Genomic DNA, 6471 nt, shown 5'->3' on the forward strand with positions numbered 1-6471 from the left:
GAAGGCAACCCGTGAATACAGCATTTGATCGGCGTAGAAAGTTCAGGGACCGGCGGAGTTAGTGCCTGGACCAAGGGTGCGGGGACAACTGTTCGGGACCGGTGGTGTGTGTGAACCGATGTTGGGGGCTGCGCATGGCGAGTCAAGGCTGAGAGCAGCGGGGATACAAGATTACCTCAACTGCGTGGCAAGAGGCGTGGAAATGATAACCGAACCAGCAGCCTGAGGGCAGAAGGGATTACAACCATGAGAATAGCCATTGTGAATTAACTTGTATGCTCTAGAACGTGAGCGGAGTGAAATTACGGGGAAAAAACTTACTGCGGTAAGATGCCGGAGACAGGGAAGGACACCTGGCAGGGTAAAGGAGGCGAATTAGAATGGACCGGGGGATGTGTGTAGGGCAGAGGAATTGGCCGTAGGGGCTCAAGCACTTACCTAGGTAGGTGAGGTGGCGTGATCCTCAATGGGGTCCAATGGTGAGAACGAGGCAATGCCCCGGATACATCTGAGTTGGAAGGGGTGGTGGGGCAGCCATTTCTAAGGAGCCTAGGGCTTCTCTTGATTCCTTAGTATCAGAGGTCACTTACTATTACAACTGTTATTCAATTCAATTCAATTTATTTATTATGTTTGGCTCTGGTTAAGGGCCACATAAAATTCATGACAAATACAGACAAAGGAAAGAGACTACATCACATATACAAAGAAAATTTCATCCATAGAATCGATGGCACGAGGGCGCAAAGTCAGATCTCTCCAGGTTGCCTTAATAAAGAGCTAAAAAACCTTTAAAGAAATTAAAAGTATAGAAGCAAAACATTTCATTTGGGGGACAGTATAAAGCTCGCAAAAAAACATTAACATCAGATATACCCAATTGGAGACATATCGATTTTAACCATTTAAAACGCAATGGTCGGAGTGCAGGGCAGATTAACATAACATGGATACAATTCTGAGTACTCAAACTACAGAAATTACAGATGGGGGAGGTTCCGTACCATTTAGAGAGTAGCGAATTTAAGGGCAGTAAATCATAGCGTAACAGAAACCATAATCTACGAATACCATGCGGTAAATTCCATGTTGCATAGGGTTGGGGCAACTTCATGGTATAGGAATTAAGGAGGAGATTACTACCCCCTTTCCCTTGTATTGTATTCCTATCCATTTGGTAACAAAGTTCCCACGATGCCTGTTTCAGGACAAGTTTTAGCTGTGATGATGAATATTGAAATAACATACTTTCATCTAGCTTTAAGAGTGACACAGCTCTTCTGAAATTCCTTACCATCTGTGAAAACTCGTTAAAGTTGCCCAACAGTTCCTTTTTAAGAAGGGCCCTCATCGACCCTGATTCAGCTCTAGCCAAGCAGGCCACCCATCTTACCAAGGCACATAGTCCCTGAACCCAGCTGCTTCTAAGGCCGAAATCCAGCCTACAGGCTGCCAAGGAGCAGGAAGTATTAAAGCTGGATAGAGATCTTAGGAGTTTCCCCTCAATTTTATTACAGAACTCCCAATGCTTCTACTCTAAAAGTTCTATACCATACAGTATCGTAGGAGGAATCTTGGCCCTAAACACTTCAAGAAGACAAGCAAAGTGTCTCTTTCCAGTGGCGGAATAAAGGGAGTTTAAGGCTCTGCCGTGGGCAAGTGCTTTACGTGAACAGTGCTCTATATGGGGCCTCTCACTCAAGTTAGCCGCAATAATTTTTCCCAAAAAGGTGTAGGTTTTAACAACCTCTAGTTTTTGGCCTCCAATAAACCATCCAAAATTTACAGAACGGCATTTCTTTTTTCCAGCGATACACATAATTTTGCTTTTAGATATATTAATTTTCATACAGTGGGTATCAGCAAAAACGTGTAAAGCTTGCAGCCGATTAGCAAGACCTTTAGGGGTTAGATCTAATACGAGAATATCATCAGCGTACATGAGACAAGAAATCGGGGTCCCACCTACCACCGGAGCTATACCCACACACGCTGCTAAATAGGCAGGAAGGTCAGCAGTGTAAAGTGAGAACAATAGAGGTGCCAAGAGACAGCCTTGTTTAAGGCCATTCTGGGAGGGAATCTTAGGTGAAAGTCCCCTCTCACCCCCCTGGAGAACACTGCACCACGTCTCTGAATGGAGCGCACGTAACAGCTCCAATAGATACACTGGTAAACCAAAAGCAGCTAATTTTCTCCACAGCGTTCGACGATCGACTTTATCGAACGCTGTGGAGAAATCAATGAACGCCGCGAACACCACTCCTCCTCTTACACGTGCATATTTATCCGTAATCACATGCAGGGTAGTGAGATTGTCCAATGTACCGTGTTCCTTACGGAAACCTGTCTGTTCACATGGAAGAATATTATTCTCCACGACCCAGTCCTCAAGCAAGCCCAAAATACATTTAGCAAAAACCTTTCCGACTGAGTCGAGGAGAGCAATCAGACGGTAATTCATGGGACACTCCCTTGTTCCTTTCTTGAAAATAGGGATCAATATACTTCCCTTCCATGAGGCTGGAACAATTTTAGTAATAAAGCAGGATTTAAACACTGGATGAAGAATCCTACTCCAGAGTAAAGGATCCTGCTTTAAGACTGTCATGGGGAGTTCGTCAGGTCCCATTGCCCCCGACAAACGCATATTCTTTATAGCCATTTCTATTGTTTTCACAGATGGGAAGTCAATCAGGTCCTCAGAAAGGAATTCAGGAACACTGTCTAAACCCGTGTCATTATTCCCTTCATACAGCTTTCTAACATAAGCGGACCATACCTCTTCCGAAATGGGTATAGGACGAGGACTACTTCTAGTACCACAGCCCCTCCCGACTATGGACCAGAATTCTCTAGTTTTTCCATGAACAACTGCCTCCCGTAAGTTTATCCACAGTGAGTCTTCCTTCTCCTTTTTTAAACTCCTTCTTAATCTGATTCTCCTTCTTTTTAACCTCGAGATTTCTTTAGAAAGTTCCCCAGATCTTCCTATATATTGCATTCGCACGAGTTTATTTATTTCCTTGTTCAGGGTGCGCAATGCGCTAGGGACAAAAGGTTTTTTTCCACCACCACTAACCTTTTTTACATCTGAAGTGATCTTTCTCACCAATTTTTCAAAATTAGCGATTTCAGAACCACACCAGCTATTTAATTCTAGTATAGTTTTGCATAAAATATCATGTACACCTCTTATTAGAGTGCTGTTCCAACAGCACCTACCCGAAGTTCCCTGGAAGGTGACCTCATTACCACCAAGCGACCAGGACTCGGTGGATGGAGGTTTAAGAGAGAGTATTATGGAAATTATGCAATGATCACTCAGAGAAGTGGGGGCTATCATTAGATCCTGGACATGAGGAAAAATGTTAAAGTCAGAAATCACATAGTCCAGGATAGAGGAGCTGAAAGGAGACTTATGCGTAAAGTTCGCAGGTGTATCAGAAGGGAATCTCCCATTTAAAATAAGACCCTCAACCATCGACAGCTCCTCCAAGAGAATCTTCCCTCTTTTATTAATTATAATTTTATCGGGGAAAATCGATTGCGGAATAAAGTAAGCCTCTTCTTTGGGTATATTTCTAAATAAATTTAAACTGGCGTTCGAGATTTTACAATTCAAATCTCCGACTAGAATGACATCAGGTGGAGAGGGAACATTCTTAATCTGTCCAATATATTGAAATACATGCTTCAATAAAATGTTGTAACACTCTTCAGGTGGGACATACACATTAATAATTACAATGCCGGATTTATTAGGAAAATTTGGTAGATTCGATATTCTTATAGCTTGAAAGAGATTACTGGGATCAATGTAGTGCGAGAATCTCCAGCTCAGTTTATTAGTTAACATACAAGCTATTCCCCCTTTAGCATGGCCTTTCCTGGAAGGGGAGGCAGGTGCTTCCAACACAAAGTATTCCTTCCCTCCATAGATACTATCAGTGCACCATGTTTCTTGGATACAGATCACACTTGCTCCTAACGAGAATAAAAAGTCAAGTTTCTCGGGGCTACTGTGTGTCCCGGCTGCGTTCCAAGAAATTAATTTTATTTGATTATTAAAGATGATGGAATAATTTGGAATTATCGGTGCTCTTGGTTGCAAGAACACCATGCAGCCAATTCCACCGGTGATTCTCGTCTACTGGGGCGGAGTTCTGGATTGGCGGAAGAGGCAGTACTTTAGAAACTGACCGTTTCCCCTTTGAGACCCAGATTTTTAAATCCTCAAACAGAGAGGGTGCCCTATCCAACTTATCACCCTTTCTGGTCATCCCGTGGGGAGAGATGGATACATCAGAACTAAGAATAGGCAGAACATCGATACCTCTACATTGAAAACTCTCCATTTGCTGTAGTATCAAATTTACAATGAGTTTAGAATAAAATTTGACTCTAATACTGGTTACACTATCTTCACCTAACAGAGACACTAGCTCAATATCCCTTGATTGAATAAGGTGAAGAGATTCCTGATCACTAAGACAGTTAAGCAACCAAGATCTATTTAGAGGCAGATTTACATCAAATAAAGGAACAAAGTCCAAAACAAAAGTGTCCACATAATTCAATGATTTTTTTGCCTGAAGGCAATGGTACGGGCCTATATCTGCCCCGACCGCAGGGGCAAAAGAGGGAGCAAAAGGGTTAAGGTCCCCCAGTACAACCGGGGTATTGCTTCCTGTCTCAACCAGCTGCGGGGTAATCGGGCCATGACCACCCTTCTGGGACAAGTCTTCCAGAGGCAAAGGTAAAGAATTATCATTAGTCTCCGTACCTAAGTGTTCATGATAAGATTCACTTGCCCTTTTGATAGTCCCCGGGTTTGAATTAGTGGCATTCTCCTCATTGTTAATAGACACGATAGAGTCTTGAAAGATTATTCGCCTTTGTCTTTTCTTCCTATATTTACGCAGAGGTTTCCTTTTTTTCCCTTTGTCGTTTCTGTGTTTTCGGCTTTTTTTGCTGATTTCTTGATCGTCCTCTTCTTGTAGCTCTAATTTCCCGGTTTTAAAAATCGGGAATAATTCCTGTACTGCTGCACTTGGTACATCAGAGTGAATTTCTTCCTCTATTTCAATATCAGAGTTTTTTACACAATTATTTGCCACTGGAGCAGACATAGCCGTAAAAGAGTTTTCTTGAACCATAACTATCGGCTTTATATCCGGCTTCTCCAAAGGGACATTTAAGTTCCCCATTGTTTGGTTGGTATCAGTCACATTCCGAGGAGCACTCCTGATTTCAGGGACCTTATGCAACATTACATTCAAAATTTTAGTGACTGACTCTAAGATGCAGTCCGAGCTGCCCACGAATTTACCCAAGAGACATAATATAGATGAGAGCAAATTTTCAAGGGCAATCAAAGACTCCGATATTGGTTTTTCGCTAGTAGCAACAGGAGGACAAATTCCTGAGAGATGGAATTCAGGAGACACAGAGACATTTAACAATGCGGACATATCCTGCGCATTTATTGAGGGAGTACTACTGTATAGCAATAGGCCAGATGGAGTCTCGCCCACAAATGGTTTGGAGGTTTCAGAAAGTTTTGGACTTCCTGTGCTCACATAACGGCCACAAAGTTCGAGGTCAATAGATGATAGAGAACCTTCTCCCCCTGAGCCAACACAAACATTACCAGCCTGTGGCGCCGGAAAATTGGTAAGATGTTTTCCCTCCATAACATGGACAAGGGGCCCATTGGGACCGTTATTAGTGAGACGAGCAGGGCTAATCCCTACAGTAGTTTCTATTTGCAATGGGGCTATCAGTGTTGGAGGAGAGACGATATTATCAGCCGTTTGAGATGGACCTGCCTGAGAAATAGGTAGGAAACCGTCAATAGCATCCACAGCTGCTTTCTTATCCACGGCTTTTTCCCAAAGGTCAAAGAGCTGGCACTGTCCTTTAAGTGAATAATTAATCACAGATTTATTTCTTAGGGGGTTAGATTTTGTTTTTGCACAGGTCCTTCCCCCCACTAATCTCCAAGAGCGGAGTTTCTTAGTCATCCTCACGAATTTCCAGATGGATTGACACCACAAAAGAAAAGGGTATGTCCACTAACGTTACGAAGGTTAAAATTGAGTAAATGAGCTTAAGATAGTAAAAACAAAAGGAACACTGGAGTGATGGGAAAAATCAGCCCGCAGACAAAGTCCATGGACAAAAGAAGGTACACTAAAACCTCGGAGCAGGCACTTCTCTATCCGACAATATACGAATATTTGTATAAATGGAAATGGAAATGACCAGGCCCAGCCCAGCCTACCTCAGCCACTGAGGGCCACAGAGGGCCCGCCCTTTGCCCGGGCTTAGCCCGGCATCCCGCACGCGTCCCGCTTAGCGTCAGGGGAGTGTCTTTATAGGCGGAGCAGGGGCGGGAAGAGACGCCAGGTGCGCTCCGGTGATCCTGCGCTGTACCCTGGGTCTCGCAGTCCCGGCCCCTGTTGCAAC

Source organism: Lissotriton helveticus, chromosome 2_1 (assembly GCF_964261635.1).
Source record: "Lissotriton helveticus chromosome 2_1, aLisHel1.1, whole genome shotgun sequence".
Classification (NCBI taxonomy): Eukaryota; Metazoa; Chordata; class Amphibia; order Caudata; family Salamandridae; genus Lissotriton; species Lissotriton helveticus.